General features: G+C 38.7%; 1 long non-coding RNA gene across 1 annotated transcript in view; it reads right to left on the reverse strand.

The window, feature by feature from the left end:
- LOC127367027 (uncharacterized) overlaps positions 1 to 20,803 on the reverse strand; it is a 43,616-nt gene that overhangs the window by 21,614 nt on the left and 1,199 nt on the right. Inside the window, exon 2 of the long non-coding RNA XR_007885427.1 lies at positions 19,963 to 20,082. This is a non-coding gene — a long non-coding RNA (uncharacterized LOC127367027). The remainder of the gene's footprint in view (positions 1 to 19,962; positions 20,083 to 20,803) is intronic.

The following is a 20,803-nucleotide window of genomic DNA, read 5'->3' on the forward strand; positions in this document are numbered from 1 at the left end:
ATTATCAGGCTGCCCCAATAAGTCCATTAAGTTGCTACAATTGATTCAAAATGCTGCAGCACGAGTACAGACAGGAACTAGGAAAAGAGATCATATTTCTCCTGTATTAGCTTCTCTGCACTGTCTCCCTGTAAAATTCAGAATAGAATTTAAAATCCTCCTCCTCACCTACAAAGCTCTTCATGGTCAGACATCTTCATATCCTAAAGAGCTCATAGTACCCTATTACCCCACTAGAACACTACACTCTCTGAATGCAGGGCTACTTGTGGTTCCTATAGTCTCCAAAAGTAGAATGTGTGGAACCAGCTTTCAGTTTGGATTCAGGAGGCAGACACCCTCTCCACATTCCTCTTTGATAAAGCTTAGTTAGGGCTAGCTCAGGTGAGTCCTGAACCATCCCCAGTTATGCTGGTATAGGCCTAGGCTGCCGCGGCTATTCCCATGATGCACTGAGCCCCTCTCTTCCTCTCCCTCTTTATCTGCACACATTCCTGTTCCATTAATGCATGTTACTAACTTCACTACTTCTCTGGAGTTTTTGTGCTTTTGTAGGTTCTCATAGATTTGGTTTTGCCTGCCATCATGGTTCTGCTTGACCACGGCTGGCAATATTACTGATATTATTGTTTTTATTATTAATTCCCCATCGTTGTGGCTATTGTTGTCATCATCATCATTATTATTAGTAATTTCTACTAGTATAGTTGTTGCTATTGTAGTTGATGTGCACCTTTGTCCTGTCCTTCTCTCTTTACCAGAGCTCAATTTTTAGCTCAGTCATATTTCTTTGTTAAAAGTCTATTAAAAGACAGTGAGCCACATAAACAATCATAATTGTATAACTTGTTAATAACACGCTGCTTAGCTATTACCTTTATATATAAAGTGCTTGTATAGGCTAATCTACTGAAGACTACAAACAGACTGAATTGTCCATTGAACTGAATTAGCGCTGAAACGTTGAATGTATGAACAATGATGCATTCACTTACTGTTGTACGTACTAAAGAGCATTTAAATAGTGATGCAAGCGCTTAGCTTAGGGAAAAAAGTGAACAAATTACATAGAGACTATGAATCGTTTAACTGAACAGGGTAATTCGATTCAGCAAAGTGATTTGCAATTTACACCCCTTGAACGTTTTTCAGGAACTAAAAAAACATCAAAGTATAAAGGAAGCAATCAATAAATAATCTTTGAATTATTAAAAATACGCTGTATAGGTTAGCTAGTTCACATGTGAAAGCATACATTACTGTTTTGTTTTTTTTAAAACTATTTTAGTGTAGGTCTCTGTATCAATGTAACTAGTTTGCAGTGTCTTTCTCTCCCATTATAATTAGTGTTGCACTACAGATCAAATGACACTGTTATCACTAATTGGCAAGTTTAGTGTGAAACTAACTAGTTACATGTATTAGTGCTGACTTTAAGCACATGATTTTTATGTCCACAAGTGCATGAAGTTTGCATTTCAGCCTGTGTGTGTGTGTGTATAAAATAAAAAAAGGGTGAAAAGAACATATTAATAAAGTATATATCTTCTTCTTCTTCTTCTTCTTCACACTCAACTTAGAATCGAACTTATGTTCAGCTGGTGTAACTGGCTTCTGGTCATAAATACTATAATGACTTCTGGACATACTTAACGGGTGGTCAAAAAGAAGAATTTATGCCCATGTTGCCCTGTTCCTGCCAGTTTGGTGAGTAGCCATCATTTGCTTATTTATACACATTTAATATGCTAAAGGATGTATACTCTGAGGTGGTTTCGGAGTCTTTCTGCTCCCTGGTACACATTCAATATGTGGAAACAAACCTGAGTAATTATCTCACCCGGTCTGATCAATATATTGTAATCAATTGTTATTATATAATAATAATAATTATTATTCTTAATATACATACGTAAGTGGAAGACAGTCAGTATAACAAACACGCTCTATATCTTTCATTAAGATTCATAGTGTTCAAAGTTAACTGCTTAATCTTTGTTATATAGCATCATTATGGACAAATACAGAATGTGTTTAGCGGCAAAGAAAAGAAAATAACACAGGACATAAACATAAATTATCTGCAAGCACTTATTATCATTAATAATCAGATGACACAAATGAAATAAATGGTTTACATGACTCAAAGCGGCAGTCACTCACAGCTACGTTATCACTTACAAAGAGGCTCTTCCTAAATAACAAGGAGAACTGATTTATATAAAAGCATCTGGAATTTGTATGAATCATCATCCACTTAGAAGAGTCTGACAGGCACAGAGACAGACAGACCAAAACATACACACATGCATATTAACACACACACACACACACACACACACACACACACACACACACACACACACACACACACACACACACACACACACACACACACACACACACACACACACTCAGCCATGAGTCAGAAAGGCCTCTTGATGTTCTCATCAAGCCAGAAGGCACAGCAGGGACTGACGACTCACTGTCAAGAGACAAATCAGCGCGTGCACACACACACACACACACACACACACACACACACACACACACACACACACACACACACACACACACACACACACACACACACACACACACACACACACACACACACACACACACACACACACACACACAAACACAAACACAAACACAAACACACATAGGATAGGAAGAGTAATGGGAGTGATGTCTAAACATTTCCCCCTGAGATGCAGTGGTTCTTTCATCAAAAAGTTAACTGTTTGTGATTCTGTGAATGTGAGTTCCATTTTTGCTTTTTTTTGGTCTGTCTTTGCCTCGTCAAGATGGATATAAAGAGATGGATCGTATATATGTGTGTGTGAACACTTCTATGTCTGTCAAACAGGATACAGGTAGTTACTGTCCTCTCATTTCTTCATAAATCAGTGTGACAGATAATACAGAAGTTTATTAATTACAAAACTATTGAGTGAGCACAGGAAGATGTATCAGTTTGCCAGTCAAGGTTTGTGAGCACAGAGGGACAGTTTGAGAAGATTGACTGGTTTTGTGCTAAAGACTCACTTCAAAAATGTACATTTTGTGTCGCACCTCCATTTACCACCTTCCAAAACAGAAATGTTTTCATGATCATTTTAAATTATCCCGCTGTTATCGTCCAGACTTTGTGTCATGATTCCTATAACAACTTCTTCACTGACAACGACTGCTTCGCTAGCTCCTCAGATGCAAAATAATTTACAAGTCTGCAAGACACATTGGATCTGTGCCCATAGACAGGGCCATGCATCAGTCTAAGTTATCTCTGAAGGTCTTAACATTCCTTAAAGCCTTACCTCTTTGATGCTGTATTTTATGACTTTTTTAGTTTAGCTGCAACCCGCATCAGACAGTCACTGTAGGAACTGTCAAGGCAACATCACTGACTTGTTTCAGAAGTCATCACTGTCCATATTTTCAGCTTGTGTAACTTCAAGTATATATCATTACTCAGATTAAAGGATAGCATCAGCTCAAAAGTGAAAAGACTCATTTTGAAGCCAAGAGGCTATTAAAGAAGGACCACGGAAACAATGAGAACTACAAATGGCTAAATACTTAAATATCCTGTGTTTACAAAGGCCTTTTTCACAAAATGAATTTTGACATCACAGTAGGAAATGTACAGGTGTAAATAATAAAATTAATAATGGCTGAATTCCATTTAGCTGCAGCAGTTTCAGGCTCCTGGTACTGTTCAGGCTAGCTCATTGTCAGTGTCATGGCTTACTGGGACACTAACTGAGTAATTCTGTTAGTTAAACCTGTGCTTTTTCTACTGTGATCATTCAAAATATCTGATGGGAAAAAGGTCTATTGTAAACAAACCAAGATGCTAAAAGTGTTCTCCACCACATAAAACGTTTCAAAATCCTTTGAAACCCGTATTGTTTACTTGAAGTCGTATCTCTTTATTGCCGCACTGCTACCTTTTATGGTACATCAGCTACTAACAGAGGGCATCAGCATGCATAACCACCCCCTGCAGTTGGAGAAATGTGCGGCTTGCTTATGGCAAAATACAGAGATACCTTACATCAAATCATTCCACTACAGCACCACCGGTGGTCAACAACTCAATGAGGTACCTTCAACTCCGAAATTCACAATACCATCTACAAAACAGGTAACTTTTGCTGACTTCCGTTACAGCAGAGTTGCAGGTATAAAGTTGAGCAACCAGTAAACTGAAAATACAGCAGAGAGAATCACAGAATACAAAACAAGCAACTACCTGCACACAGATAGCACAATGTGAACAAATGTGCTGCGGCTGATAGGATAAAGAGAGCAAGAAACAGGTGTAACTAATACCATAAATGAGGCCTCAATTCTGTTTACTGTCAGTGTCCCATTAAGACACCTGTGTTAGACATTTTATAATGTCTATTGCGTGAAAGAGGTGCAACACAGAACACAAGTTACATTAATTGATTTGCAGCAATAGGTTCACAGCAAGTGTAAAAGGGCTCAGTCTGCCTCACAAAATCAATATCAATGTGAAACAAAAGACTTAAACTTCAATGGTAATCAGCTTCTTTAAAATTACAGATACAAAAGTTATCCTAACAGAGAACTTACCCTCCCCTTCTTCTATTGCAGCTACACTTGAAGAGGTGGTTAGGGTGTTTGTGATAATAAAAGGATAAAATCTAAAAGGCAGTGATGTTGCAGATAAAGTCCTCCATTTGTCCTTTGGTTCATTTCCCACAACTTTTGTATATACAGTAAATGCTTTTAATTGCCTAATTAACTGGCAGTCGTTAACATCTTCTTGCAATCTGGTGTTTTCCTCTGGTGTCTTTATCAAATGCTATTATCGCAGCAGTTACAGTAAGAGTAGCTTCTGTTGTCGGTGACTACTTACCACTGTCACACAATTGTGGATCCCACAGTGGTGTTGGCCTGGCCAAAAAATTGTTGCATCATAAAATGTTTTTAAAAAGTAGGTTTGTGTATGGATTTGGCCCATTAAAGCCCATCGAAGTGCTTTGGTAAATCATATAAGTTCTAGTCTGGATTTGAAAGTACAATAGTTGGCCTGAATTAAGGTCTTAGTTTGATTTTGGTTTTTGGGACCTGGCAACATCTACAGCTTTAGAACATCCTCTTGCAAAGGGTGAGGAATAATGACCTCGTACACCCCTGCCTCAGAGGAAACACTGTAGACTTTGTGTCAGACCACACTGTTATGAAATAAATTGTCTGTGACACTTGCAAAAGTGCTCTCTCAACAGGTGGGCATTTTTTCACACACCAGCTCAGTGAGGGCGGTGTGTGCTTTTGACCTTCCTCTTTACAGCTCATGAACTCTGACAGGATGGGTTGGTTTGTCTCTTACAAGTCCTTTGAGAGAAAGAGAAAGAAACACTTTAAACTCAGAAGACCGCCAACAAATCTGATTTGTTTCTCAAATCAGATCCTTCAGACACTGTCCATGCTGTTCAATTAAAGTGATCAGATCAGATTTGTATCTGCATGGGTTGTTGTGGTAATGACATCGGCATCAGTAACTACGTATGCCGGTGATTCAGCCTTCCAGCTTGGAAGCATGACAAATGGAGATGGAGCCTCCCCCCAAAGTGCCAGCAGACAATTTATTTCAGCATCTGTCCACAGACTGTTGTTCTCCGTTTTATCCTCCACCACTCTGCTAGTAGCAGCATGGATTCTGCTCAGCCGCTCTGATGCACTTCCGTCTCGCTGGATTTGACGTTGTTGCTGCGGGTCACATTGCGAGTGATACAAAAAAACAATTTGAAATCGGTTTTGAGTGGCAAGAGCATCCGGACTGAGACGGATCTGTAGAAATCCGATTGAAATCGCTTTTTAAATCACCTCCAAATATTACTTGGATCTGATTTCTTAAAGTCGCAGTCGTGTTTTTTTTGCTGTCCAGGCCTTCTAAAAATCAATCTGGATACTATCTGGATATGCCAAAAAATGGATTTGGGTTGGCAGTCTAAACAAGGCCTAAGATGCTGCAGTGTTCTTTAAACAGGCTTATGATCAATAATGTAACAATCACTACAGTATTGTGATGCAATGAACTGACAGGAAGAACTGACTAATAGGGTTAGACTGTCTTCACACTGACAGCAGATGCGGTTGAGGTGATCTGCTCTGTGGGTCTGTTATCATCAGCATGTTCTTCTCTGTGAATTTCAGTAAACTGTATATTGTTGTTTATGAAATGTAATGTCTCTTTGCCTCAGTCAGAAATTGTTCAAAAATTGATACAGTTCAAGGATGTATTTTTAATAACCAAATTTAAGAAATCCTTATTAAAAACATTTATTGGATTTCTTTAAACTCTTGAACTCACTGAAGATAGTGAATGTTTGTATGTATCTTGCCAATACATATTGTACTGTGATTTTCAGACCGGACCGATTCTTTATATCTATTGCTAAAAAGATAATATGTAAATCAAGGTGCATTTTGAAGGATTTCACAAACATGCTTTTGCCCAGGGTATCACCACAAGCACACCTCAGTGATAGAGGAGAAAAGTGATGGATGAAGGATGAAGGATGAAGGATGAGGTATGAATTTCCAATCAGAGAGAACGAATAAGAGGAAACATATAAAGGCGAGGATAGACGTGAGGAGTGTGTATGGACATTTACTGTAAACTGCCCAATGATATATATGTATATTGTACATGTAAACATTTTTCTATAACCTATTCTGTTTCCATATGTGGTGTATTTTCATGGCTGGTCTGTTCTACTTTCTTACTGTTGAACTATCCGGGTCAACACTGGAATCTCACTCACTGGAATTTTTCTGGAGCTTTCAGCCACATCTCATGGCCTACACTTGCGGATTAACTCAGTTGCCATGGAGATGGTACAGTTGTTATCATATAACTTTTGGTCAAACTACTTTTACTTTCAGGCTTTTTTCTGCTGATGAATGTGTTTTACACATAATGTTTGAGTCAGATTGACTAGTTAAACAGGAAAGACCTGTTAAATTAATGATATATTTATTATTTTATATTCAGCAGCCGTCCTTTAATTCTGTCAACTTAACAACTATAGACACTCTCCTGCTCAGGCTTTAAGCATGTGTGTGTGTGTGTACATTGGCGTCAGCATGTGTCTGCTGGGGGAGGGCGGTGTGTGTGTGTGTGTGTGTGTGTCTAGCTAAGGAGGAAACTCGGGGAGACAGTTGCCACCACCATTTCAGCACCCAGCAGTAAAGTATTGATTTCTTGTTTCAGCAGCTTTCTCTTTTCCACCTCTCTCTCGTCATCCTTTCTGTTCATGTCTTTCATCCCTCTCTTCACTCTCTCTTCCACCGTTTCTCTGCCACTGTGTTTAATTCAATTTATTTTCTATTTTTTTATTTTATTTTCATAGCTCCCCCTAACCCTTAATGGAACCCAATCTAATGCCATTTTACTTTTCTATTTATCTACTCTTCCTCTGTCTCTCTTCCTCCCCTTACTTAGTTTCTCAAATTCTCCCCCTTACCCTTCCTCTTCTCGTGCTGCTTTTTCCTCCCCTTGCATCCCTCTCTTCCTGACTCCTACAGATGTTAACCTTGTAGCGCAGTTTCCTCAGGTTGGAGAGAGACAGTGAGAGAGAGAAGAGACAATGCAGAGCTCAATACCTCCACCCTCAGGTGATGATGTGAACTTTTCTCTCACAGCTTGACTGTAATAAAATCAAACCTTGATGATTCATGGATTTTTACAGCAGTGCTGTAGAGGGCTGTAAATCATTTTAAGGTATCGTCCTCGTAAACCTTGGCACAGAATCATCGTTCCTATGCAGACAGAGATGTATAGCATCGGGATGCTGCTTTCATGAGTCTCTGTTGTTCACCTGAAGTCTTTGAAGGGAACTTAAAAACCTTTTTATTCAAGCTATTATTTTCAATATAAAGCTAAAGTTCAGTTTGAACAAGCTGTTTTTGAGGTTTCTGAGATAGATAGATAGATAGATAGATAGATAGATAGATAGATAGATAGATAGATAGATAGATAAACTAGAAAAATACAACTTAACATCTGTGAAATTAGCCATGTCTCAATGGAGTTTCTTGCTGTTGAGACAATAAATTATCTGTGATTCTCCACATGCGCAAGCATAATATTAATGGAAGTAATTACACTGAGACAAAACACAACAACAATCAGCCCGTATGTTACATAAAAGCAGAACAAGGGAAAGGGATGCAGAGCTATTCCCTTAGCTAAGGCAGCGTCCTTAACAGGGGTCATTTTTAGGGTATGTGGTAATAAAAGTTACAGAAGTCTGTGATATAATTTTATATACACAGTTTTTTTTTCTTTTTTAATATCACCTACAAAAAGGCCGGACAGGTTAGTGTGCTGCCCAGAAATGCAATCAAGTAAAAAAAGACCAAACTATATTAGTTATCACAACTTAGATTACAGTTTTGGATTGAGGAACTACACTACAAACACACACACGTGTCTGAACCTAGGTGTTCGTTGCAGAATTTGTAGTTTTTTTAACAGAAATGTATTAAATTGAAGACCTTGTTGACTCAGTGCTATACAAGCAGGTAAAAAATTTACAGGTGTGAAAATTGACGTCTGACTGAGAGACAACAGTACGTGAAAACCCCTTTCATTTGTTTAAGAGAGAAACTGCTTTAAAACACACTTTCAAGGCTGTTGCCATCAATATAGATCCAGAACTCCCGGGTTTTTAGATTCAATAAGCTAGCTTTGACGTTGGCTTGTTGGTTGCTTCCATCAATATTATATCAGAAGGAGAGGGAATGATGGGAGGGCAGAAAGGGGAGGCAATAATGGGATAGGACAGAAGGAGGAGGAAGAGGCAACAAGAAGAGAATGAAGCAGAAGAGGAAAGATGTGTAGGAAATGGGAGGAAGGCGGGGGGAGAGAGTGAAGAAGGGAGAAGGAGAAAGAGAGATGGGCTGAGAATGTGACAAATGAGAGGATCATAGCTCATGGTAAGTGAGGTGTGTCTGTGTGGGTGTAGGCGTGTGTGTGAGAAAGTGAGAAAGTGTGTGTCGTCAGTCTTATTGCAGTTCCTGTTCCTTCGCCGTTAGCCTGCGTCAGTTGAAACGCTGAAATTGGCATTTTTATCCCTGGAGCAACACACAGATAAACACATACATGCTTGCTTGCAGAGACACACAATGAAACACACACATACATACATACAGGTAGTTGCAGACGTGCAAAAAGACACACACACACACACACACACACACACACACACACACACACACACACACACACACACACACACACACACTAAATAACTCCTCCCTGCATCCTCTGTAGGTGCAAAGAAAAAAAAGGAGGAGTAAAGTAAAAGTTCACATCTGCGAAGCCTAGAAATGCTGCAGACTGAGGAACTCCAAAATTCATTCAAGGACTGTTGCTCTGGTAGGGTATATTTTATTTACCTTCTTTCCATCACAACTTATTCATAAAACTATTCAGAGTCCACAAAAAGATACAAATGGACAACAGAGGGAAAAGTTCGAAAATGTGTAAGGAACTCCCAAAAAGTAAAAGAAAATGCTTTCAATTTCATTGGTAAATATTTATAGAAACCAAAATGTTTGACTTTACCTTTTACTATACGATAAATGGTATAATTTCCACTCTACATATGAAATTAGAAAAAAAAGCTGCAATAACCTGCAGAAAGAGAAATCTAAATGTATAAATATTGCCTGAAGATATGAGTGTGTAAACAGCCAATATTCATCCAAACTGTCCTCTGCAGACCTGTTTAAACTTAACAATCCTCATTATTCTGAACACCCACGTAGACACGGAGTCAGATTCTGCTGTTTACAAATTAACTTCCTGCATCTCCCATGGTCAATTTATATGATTGAGGTATTACACTGTGTTTAATGCTGGAGGAAAGCTTTTCATTGTAAACAGTTAGTTTCTATGAATCATTACAAATTCATCTTTGTTCAGTTTATATCTCACAACACTCGTAATACAGGTTACGTAAATCCCAGTTGGTTCATATTTAATGGGACACTTAAATGAATGAAAGTTAGCAAGAAATAAAATTCCTGCAGATTTGAGGCAGTTAGCAATCAACTAACCCCATAAAGAGACTGCAAATAATCCCTATGTCGCTGGAAGCTCTACTTCAAATAGCTAGCATGCACACACACACACACACACACACACACACACACACACACACACACACACACACCACACACACACACACACACACACACACACACACACACACACACACACACAATAACAGCTGCACACGCATGCAATCATAGATACACATTTAAATACAAAAGGATAAACAAACACACATAAAACACACACATAGAGGTTTTCATGCACACACCTCTTCTGGCAGCAGATCAAGAGAAGAAAGCTTGTGTGTGTGTGTGTGTGTGTGTGTGTGTGTGTGTGTGTGTGTGTGTGAGCCTGTGAGCCTGTGTTTGTGTGTATTGCATCTGTGCTTGTGTTGTGAGTAAAAAAAAAAAAAACAGCTTCTTGGACAAATCCAACCTAAATATTCATCCTATCCTGGCCGTCCAGATCCCAACACTGTGTCCCATGTGGCTTCATTACCGTTGCTGCTAATTAGGAGTTCCAAATAAACACCATCTTCTGCCTTCATTAACACAAACACAGCAGCATCAACACATGTTTAAACTGGATGTATTTGTTGATGCCGACACGGATAAGTATGGAAATGCAATATAAGCTGTTAATAGTGTAGAAAATTAACACCATATAATATGACGTATTTACTATTCCTCTGAGAGTTGATATTCCCAACTGTTCACGTTTACCATAACATTTTTGCATTGTCTTACCTCTTAGTAATCTATGGCTAGTAAAGGCTCATTCTAAGGTAACAAAAACACCGGGCTCTGGATGAAACGTCAGAGGATCGACAAAGAGATTCCACTGCAATCCATCCATCAGATACGGAAAACATCTCATTCAAAATCAGGTACTATGATGGAAAAACTAAATCCAACCAAATAATGAATAAAAAAGTAGTTAGCTATATTCCCCCCTGTGCACAGTTGTACCATATAACCACTCTTAGAGCACAAGTACTTGAACTGTGCCAACATTGCTACACCAATTCATTACCTTCATGATCACTAACTCACTGCATGGATAATGGAAGAGTCACAATATATCCATCTCCTCGAATGCATCAGTGGAAAACGCTGGACGATGATGTGATTTATCAGCAGCCGGCACGAGGGCAGACAACAACTGAAGAGCTAGTTTAATTAATTTGAGTCTGCAGTGGAAAGTGTGTAATTACTAAAGAGCTGACAGTGGAAAAATCATTGAATTGAGTTGAATTACATCAGAATTGTTTGAGCAAAATGCCTCGAAGTCCTTTAAGGACAAGACATGCTTTAAAATCTGTGTGTCTGGCTACATACGTTTGTGTCAGTGCGTATACATACTGTAAATGTCTTTCTGTATTCAAACGTCTGCACAGCAGTGTGTGTGTGTGTGTGTGTGTGTGTGTGTGTGTGTGTTTTGTGTGCGTGATATAATGAGCTGAAGATAAAACATAATTGTATGCTGAAATCTCAGTACTTCAATTTATTCCTCCATTACAGCTCAGAGTTCAACACGGTGCAGAGAAAGAAAAAGCCTTTGATTATGAAGCTGTTAAAAACTACAACACAACGTAAACAACAGCAGACCGCCAGACTGAACTTGTACGTTTTCTTTCATCAAAAACAGAATTGATCCCAGATTTGCATACAAAGGCATTTGGCTACAAAATGCTTGGAATGTGTAAATGTTTGAGGCGTTTGTTTGAAGACTGCAGTGTTGCAGTTTTTTCACAGAGTTTTGCTTTCACAAAGTGTGAGGTTGATAATGTCAGAGGAGCTGCAGAGTCAGAGAAAAGCTGTGATAAAATGCTTCATAACCCTGTGACTAAAGGACACCTCGCTTCTCTTCTTATAACCCTTTGAATCTCCATCTTTCCCATCTCCAGCGTTTTACCCTTGAACACCCTTTAAGGTAAGAAAACAGTCGTATTCGTATCCTATTTTGAAGTCACAGTAGACCAGACCAGAGTGTGTTGGAGATAAAGGGGGGAGACATTATCTGTAGTTACACAATGGTTCAAAGGTTGTAGTGAAAGCACTGCAGCCTCACATTCTGAGCTATTAGTTTTAAGGGGAGGAGGAAACTGCAAGATTTCAGGCAAAGAGGCTAGATGATAAAGGCTTCAGATAATCTGAGTTTTAATACTGATGTGACACACTAACAACTTAGCCTCTTGTGCAGAATTTTGCAGTGTTAGTGAGTGCTGATTTTTCAGTGACAATTATATGGAGTTGACAAGTTGACTGGAGTGTTGTTTGTTCCCTCATGTAGTTTTGAACATTTGCCCTCCACATAACCACTCTATAAAAGTCTTCAATTAACTCTAAAAGATATACACACTTATAGTAACCTCATATATTCAAAATTTACTGTTAATTTCCATGTGTTTTATTTGTTTAAATGTCACTAAATATAAATAAGCTGAGGCTCAACTAACAAGTTAGATACTGGATGTGAGCTAAAGTATATGCACATGACATGGACTTAAGTTGGTTTTCTTCCCAAGCTTTCTAAAACCTCTTGAAACCTCAGAAGGATATCATGACATTTTGAATTTCAGTGTGTTTTTCATCACCACACACTTGTCACAACTGTCTAGCTACAGCAGAAAAGGTTCATTTAACTGCAGCTACTGGTAGACTTATTTATTGTTTTGCAAAAAGAACCGTGGTTTTCCAAAATAGCAAAAAGCATGAACGTAAAGAATCAATTCATGATTTCACTCACTGTACATTTATGTACATGTTATTGTATTTTTCTTCAGGGACACTCATTTTGTGAGATTTTCCACAGAACTGAATGGGAGTGAATCACAGATGGAGCAGAAGAGATTCTGTGGTGATGCACACGTGAAAAGTGTCACAACTAACGGCAAGAAATAGCTTCTTGTTTGGAGTTTCATGTCTGGTTTGGACGACATTATGACATCATCATGTGACACCTCATTGAAAATTCATGAGTGTGAATAAACAAGTGCAAAAAGTGTCACCTCCAACTGATCAACATACTGGCATATTTCCGGATTGTGTGTGTAAGTGTGTGTGTGAGAGAGAGAGGAATATTACTCATTCACAAAGACAGAATGCCACACAGCACCAAGATGGTCCAATAAAATTCAATCAACGCTCACATCAAAACACAGTGAATTCTAAAATAAAAGTTTGTACACAGCAGTAAAGGTATATTCTAGTAGAAAAAAAATTAAGATGGGTAAATATTGCCTGAGGAGATACATGTGTAAGCAACTAATATTCTTCCAAAATCTTTGAGATGTGGTATCAGTGAATGTCTTTAGCAGTTATAATTAATATTTTTATATTAACAATATATCACATGACGACTTGTGTTGCGAAAGTGGTCACTCATTCCCGTCAGTGCTATGGAGCTTTATAGCGTCTTTCAGCTCATTGTTTTGGTTTTACAGCCCTGCAACTTGACTGTTTTGGGACACTCTCCCTGTTCTCATTCAGCTGTTTTGGGTGGAAATTTCAAAAGTTGCCACGCTACCTGCTGAGCACCAAACAGAAGACAAAGTTAGCGACTAGCTGATGAACACAGTGGAGTATTTAGCAGCTAAAGAGTCACATATTTCCCTTGGGAGTTGGCAGAGACTAAAAAGAGAGTGAATATTTGACTTGGAGACAAAAAGCACGACTCCAAATGATAAGTAATCTGCTGAATGAATAACTTTATAAGACTTTGTAAGACGTGTATGTCAGAGTTACATTTACAGCACATTCTGGCTGCCCACAAGTTGCCAAAAATCAGTTAATGCAGGTTTAAACACAAAAGTCTGTATCAGAGTTCGCAAGATTGAGTTCACATTGCCTGATATCAAACTGCGAATGTATTGTTGAAGGTTGATCTGAATCAGTTACAGTCACTTTGCTGCAACATGGCAAAAGGCAACCCCTTTCTGAACCTCTCTCTCTTCTCCATTCCCTCTCTTTGTGCTGGATCAAAATTTTACACCAAAAAAAACATCCTCACCAAACCCTCTTCAGTTTTTTTCTACATGGCGCACACAGCATGCAGGTTTGAAGGTCTCTCCAGTGAAACCAGATCTAATGAAATTCTTTTAGCCGGGGAGTCCAAACTCACCTATTTCACGGTAGGAAAAACACTGAGGCTACAAATGAAACAGATAAAATGCTTCTCCATTCTGTCCCATACAAAATCATTTCCATTTTACGCTCATATAGCAAGTGGTGAATGACATTTCCCCGGGCCAACTGTTCAGTACGGTCTGCTTCACATACACACATGCATGCACAGATAAAATGCATGTGTATGAAAACAAACTGTCTTGTCCCTCTTAGCTCTTTCTCTCTAACTCCCACTTGTGCCCTTTAATATTCAGAGGCAAGTCAAACTATTTTAGGTGCCATCAAACTCTGCCTGCTGCTTGCATGTGTCCAGTGCATATCACAACAGTGGTAAACTGCTCTGATTGTAACCTTCTACATGATATAATTATCTTTGAGTTTAAGTTCAATATTTTGTCCTTTTTTTAAATCATAAAATACTGAATTAATGAAAACACTGAATGGCAGAGGGTAGGGTATGAGGGGTTGGGCATCTGACAGGTTGTGATTCATGCTCAAACTGACAACTTTGTCAATATAAAGCATGTGTTTACAGCCAATAGGATACGACTATTTAACATTACAGGGCGGTCCGTGTATGTTTTGGTCATTGGATTTTCCTTTCAGAAACGGGTATTAAAAAACAGAAAACGAGTGGTTATTTGATTTTCGTTTTAAAATACAAAAATTCAAATTGAAATACAAGGCGTTTTTCTTTTTCATGGTCAAAAGGGATGAGCGAAATTTAAAAAAATATTCGATTTTCATTTTCTATTTCATATAACAAAAAATAAAATCACTAGAAAACAGAAACGGAAAAAAGGCCTGTTTTTCATATTCTGAGACCGGATGTTGTCATTTACAGGACCGTGCTGTGTAGAAGAAACTAGTAGACTGCGGTCAATCCAGCCGTGAGTCCGATCTCCGTGGTCAAATCAGCTGCACTTAAATTTGGTGTACAAGTATTCTCAGCATTATGGTAAATGCGGAGAAACTGCGTATTTACTTTCGGTTTTCAAAATAAAGGTATTTAGAACAGTAAGCTATAATTCGAACCTACATTTAAAATAAAATATGTTACATTAAAGTGTTTCATGCGCCCGTAATGAATAAAAAACACTTTATATCAAGTATCTTTACTGCACCAGTGTGGAGAAATGCCAAAATAAAAGCCTCATATTTATGCCTCCAGAGATTGCATATTTGACCAAATATAAGAAAATATGGAATCTGGAAGTATAAATATGGGACTTTTACTCTTCAATTTCTCCACATTGGTACAGTAAAAATGCTTGATATTAAGTATACTTGTAGTCTTAGATGTGTAGAAGTCAAATATATCATCCATAGCCAGGAATTATTGACCAAAGTGTTTTTACAGTAGCTCAAATATATGAAAATACCACTTGGAGATACAAATATGGACTTTTATTTTGGTATTTCTCCACACTGGTGCAGTAAAGATACTTGAAATGAACTGTTTTTTTATTCATCAGGGGCACAACACTTTAATGTAACATATTTTAATTATAGCTTACGGCTCTAAATACCTTTATTTTGAAAACCGGAAGTAAATACGGCGTTTCTCCGCATTTACCATAATGCTGAGAATACCTGTACACTCAAAATTTAAGTGCGGCTGATTTGACCACGGAGATCGGACTCACGGCTGGATTGACCGCAGTCTACTGCTCTACTGTTTCTTCTACACAGCACCGTCCTGTAAATGACAACATCCGGTCTCAGAATATATAAAACATGCCTTTTTTCCGTTTCTGTTTTCTAGTGATTTTATTTTTTGTTATATGAAATAGAAAATGAAAATCGAATATTTTTTTTAATTTCGCTCATCCCTTTTTGACCATGAAAAAGAAAAACGCCTTGTATTTCAATTTTCATTTTTGTATTTTAAAACGAAAATCAAATAACCACTCGTTTTCAGTTTTTTAATACCTGTTTCTGAAAGGAAAATCCAATGACCAAAACATACACGGACCCAGGGCACCACAAATGACAGTTTCAGAGATTGACCTTTTTCTAAAATTCTTTCAATAGTGGCAAATATTGTATCCAAGACCTTGCTTTGGTTGCTTTAGGAATGGGAATCGGGAACTGGTTCCAGATGAGAACCGGTACCAAATTGTCCGATCCATCGGAATCGTATGTCACAAAGCTTATCATTTCCTTTTATCAATGCCAGCATGTTTCTCTGACAGTTGTACATTAAAATAATTGCTTAATGAATTACTAATTAATTAATTAGTCAAATTGACGCTAAAAACCGGTGTCCACTTTTTTCTCGCAGAGAAATTGTATCAGGAATCAATAAGGGAGTCAACAAAGAATTAAACTGATAAGCAGAATTGATAATGTTATTGGTATCAATAAAATCTTCCTATCTCTAGCTTTGGCCGAAGTCCATAGCGCTGCCATATGATGACACAGAAGTAAGTATTTAATGAAAAAGTAAACATAAATAGGCAGTCAAAAAGTATGGGCAGCCAGCTGGGATGCATCTACAGCAATCATCTTTCATCCTCCGTACTTCACCATAATGTTTAACACATGATAGAGTTTTTTGTACATATTTTATGAAGACAAATTATGATGGTGATGACAGGCAAACATTTTCTTTGAGAATGAGACAGTAGAAAGCTTTTTCCTTAAGTGCTGTTAAAGGTATTGCTGGAATAAGTTTATCCAAATTCAATAAACACCAAACATGCTGAAGCTGACTAGACAGCAGAACGTCTATTGACTGGCTGTGAGGGTCTGATGCAAATAAGGGAGTTGCTCTGAATAATCTCATCAGATAAAAAACAAATGCTGTCCTCAGGCATGAAAAATCCTATTTACTTTAAGACCATACATCTCAAAACTAAGCAAATACTAGACTTTCAATCATTTATAAACTGGTAAAAAGCAGTTATTTAATTATGATATGATTCCTTAATAATTAATTTTCAACAGCAAAAAAATCTCAGATGATGTCTTGGAGAAAAAACTATTTCACTTAATCACTTTAGGCAGACACTTTATATCAAGACTCAATTGCCAATACTCCAACTTAAAGTCCCCAGAGTCAGAGCCACAGTGCCCTCTTGATGTAACAACAGTCTCAAGTTCCTACAATAATCATGTATACTAAAAAAAATAGGCAATGAAACATAAGCTGAGGAGAAAAGGTCAGTGTTTTAGACACAGCAGAAGGATTTCCAGAGTGCAGAGTGATTCAGCAAGGAAGCAAACCTACAGGGTTCTTTAAAGGATAATCCTCCAGATATATCAGAAAACAGGAAGTCACTCTGTAGTTCTGTCTGTCCTCAGAAGGTTACCAAGAGAAGTAAAGGCCCCCGTGGATGAGTGGAGCTAATTTTCCGGCGGGGAAGGATGAGCTAAGAGTTCAGTAATAGAGCATGCGGCGTGGGCCAGATGATGAGAGGATGAGATATAGCTCTGCTCGCAGCTTGGTTCAGTTTGATACAAGCAGCTACATGTAGCATATCTATTCCAGGGTCCTTTATAAGAGGAAGTTTGGTATCATTTATTCCTCCATCCACCATTTTCCCACTCTCCTCCTGATTCTAGTCATCTAGTCATCTAGCAGGAAGTCCATCTCTATCTGTCTCTCTCTCTCCCTTTCTCTCGCTCCCTCTCTCTCTGTCACCTCTTCCCTCCCTCAGACTCGTGGAGATGGATGGACAGTGTGTGCAGGAGTCCTTGGCTGAACTGTAAAAGTGCTGACGTGGCTCCAAGCCCTCTAACAGCGTAATGACGCCTCTATCTGTCTCCTCCATGATGCACTCTCTCGCTCTCACACACACACACACACACACACACACACACACACACACACACACACACATATATACACACTCACAGGTGCATGTAGAGATAGGTACTTGCTAAAAAAAAACATGCACGCTCACTTACTAATGTGAGGACGGACATATACACAGAAAAGTGCGCACTTGCACGCTTTATATCTGCTGCACACAGAGTTATGTGCTCATACACGCAAAATGCCCATGAACGGTTACTAGTGCACGCACAAACACACGCCGTGCATATGCTCATGCTACCAGCAGAACACATAGCTCTCTATCACTCTCTGTCTAGCTAGTGACAGCTTTATCACTCCATCCAGTCTCCTATATAATCAGCATCAGTCTCTATTGTCACACATACCCTCAGACCGCACTCCTACCATCACTATCACAAACGCACATATACACACACAGGCTGTCACACGGATGCACCCACACACACACACACACACACACACACACACACACACACACACACACACACACACACACACACACACACACACACACACACACACACACACACACACACACACAGGTCAGCTGAGTGATGTTGGAGTGTGTATTTCTCTTCTGCCTAAAGTGAGTCATCTATCCTTCCACAGCTTCATTACAACCTGCAAGGGCAAACACTATCTCTCGCTCCCTCTGCCTCTCCAGATGGAGGGAGAGAGAGATAGAGATATACAGTAGATAGAAAGTGAGATCTCCCTCCCTCTCTTTGTATCCCCCCCATCTTGCTCTTTCTCTCTTGTTCCCTCGTCTCTATATTTATCTTCTGTCTCTATATCTATAGCCTTACATCTATGTTTTCAATCACACAGCCTTTCTCTCTTCCTTTCCCACCTAGCCTTGAGCTAGTGCCAGCATGGTTAAGCAGCTTGATATAAACATTTTAACCCACTGACAGATGCAACAACGTGAATTCAACAGTGTTCATAGATAGAGGGACATATATGGCCAAAAGTATGTGGACATGCCGATCCGTATAACTGTTTGTTTGGGGCATTTTTTTTTATGGTTTTGGCAATCGAATGAGGGGGAATTATAATGTAGCACCATACAATGATATTTTGTGTGCTTCCAGCGTTCAAACCATTTTGGAAATGACTCTCCCTGCTTCTACATGACACTACCTCCGTGCACAAAGCAAGCTCCATAAAGAAATTACTTTTATCATGTTGAAGAAGAATTTTACTGGCCTGCAAAGAGCCCTGCCACAGCACCCAGGAAGAGTGGAGGCTGTTGTAACCATGAATGAACGCCTGTGTTTCTGGAAGAAGATGTTCAAAATGTCACATACATGTGTAATGTTCAGGTGATCACTTATTTTGGGCCATACAGTGGTTATAGACAGACAGATAAAGGCAGACATGTGAGGTAAAACAGAGGTATTAAATAGGGAAAGGGTAATTCAAAGGTCATGTTTCTATAGCAGGAGGCAGGAAGAAAGATAGAGAAAAATTTGTCGTGCTCCTACTTTCCTCTCACAGCTCAGACAGAGAGCTACTAGAAAGCTTCAGTTTTTGTGGCCCTACAGAAAGTATGAATAATACATAGGTAAAACCTCTTATTCTCTAAATTTTAAATGGCTAGATGTTATCAAAAATAACTTGATCTGTGGAGCATTAACAGACTTGCACGCAATAGAGCAGCTTCAACAGTATGCTATAGAAAAAGAGACGGCATTGAGCCCAAGTTCAACTCAGGTTCATTTTTCCAACTCTCTGAATTTGCCAATGTCCAGCAGAAAACATCTTAACTGCTCATCAAAACATGAAAGCTATATTGCTGGCTTGTATTTATTCATGAATGCATTTTCTAATAAGAACAAATGTTTTGACATATCATCAGGGCGTGAAACAGATATTGACTCAAGGTGTTTCAGCCTTAAGAAAAGACACAACACAATGGAATGACTCACCAAAAGAAAGGAACGAGATTCAAGTCTCGGACTCCCTCTACTGGTTCGTAGAGCAGGATGATAACGGCTGTGGGAATTGTTGCACCGTTGTGGCTGAGACATCTCTTCTGCACAGCCTGCCTGAGGAAGGTTATTACAATTTGTTAGAAAAAGATGGCAGCCAAATGCCGAAACTTTGAATCAGAAGGAACTATGCTGATTTTGTCCCTCATATTCAAACAGCAGACCAGCTTTTAATCATTTCACACGAACAAAAGACAAAAGAAGCAAGAGGACAGTCGAAAGGGCAACTTGAGATGGACCTTAATATATTTTAATGGTTTGGGGGAAACAAAAGGAAATGTAGTTCAGCAAGGAGTTTAAGAGTTAAAACAATTAGTGATAAGTTTCCTATTGATCCCTCCCCAAGGTGTCTTATCCCAACAACTGGAGACAGGCTCATTACTCTAAAAGACAACCTTATAGACAGTAAGGACTGATAAAACTGGATCAATGCCACTGATCAGTTCCAACCACAGTATGGATAAGCACACAAAAACTAAAATAGACAGAAAGGGCATTCTCATTAAATGAAAGCTTTTAAACACTATTTTTGCTGCTACACAGAAGAAAAGACTTAAGGGAAGCAATGTAATTATCCCGTTTGCCACAGTCTCAGGGAAGATAGTCGGAGTACCCATATCATTACAGAAAATTAATAATCCCTAAAATTGGACTGTTAAGGTACTTTGGCCATTGGTCAACAGAGATCTGTATCTTTCACAATCCTAAAAGTCCATATTAGTCACTAGTGACACACCACCAAACTATGGATGGATGAAAAACAGAAACGTTGCTTTTC

Source organism: Dicentrarchus labrax, unplaced genomic scaffold (assembly GCF_905237075.1).
Source record: "Dicentrarchus labrax unplaced genomic scaffold, dlabrax2021, whole genome shotgun sequence".
Lineage (NCBI taxonomy): Eukaryota > Metazoa > Chordata > Actinopteri > Moronidae > Dicentrarchus > Dicentrarchus labrax.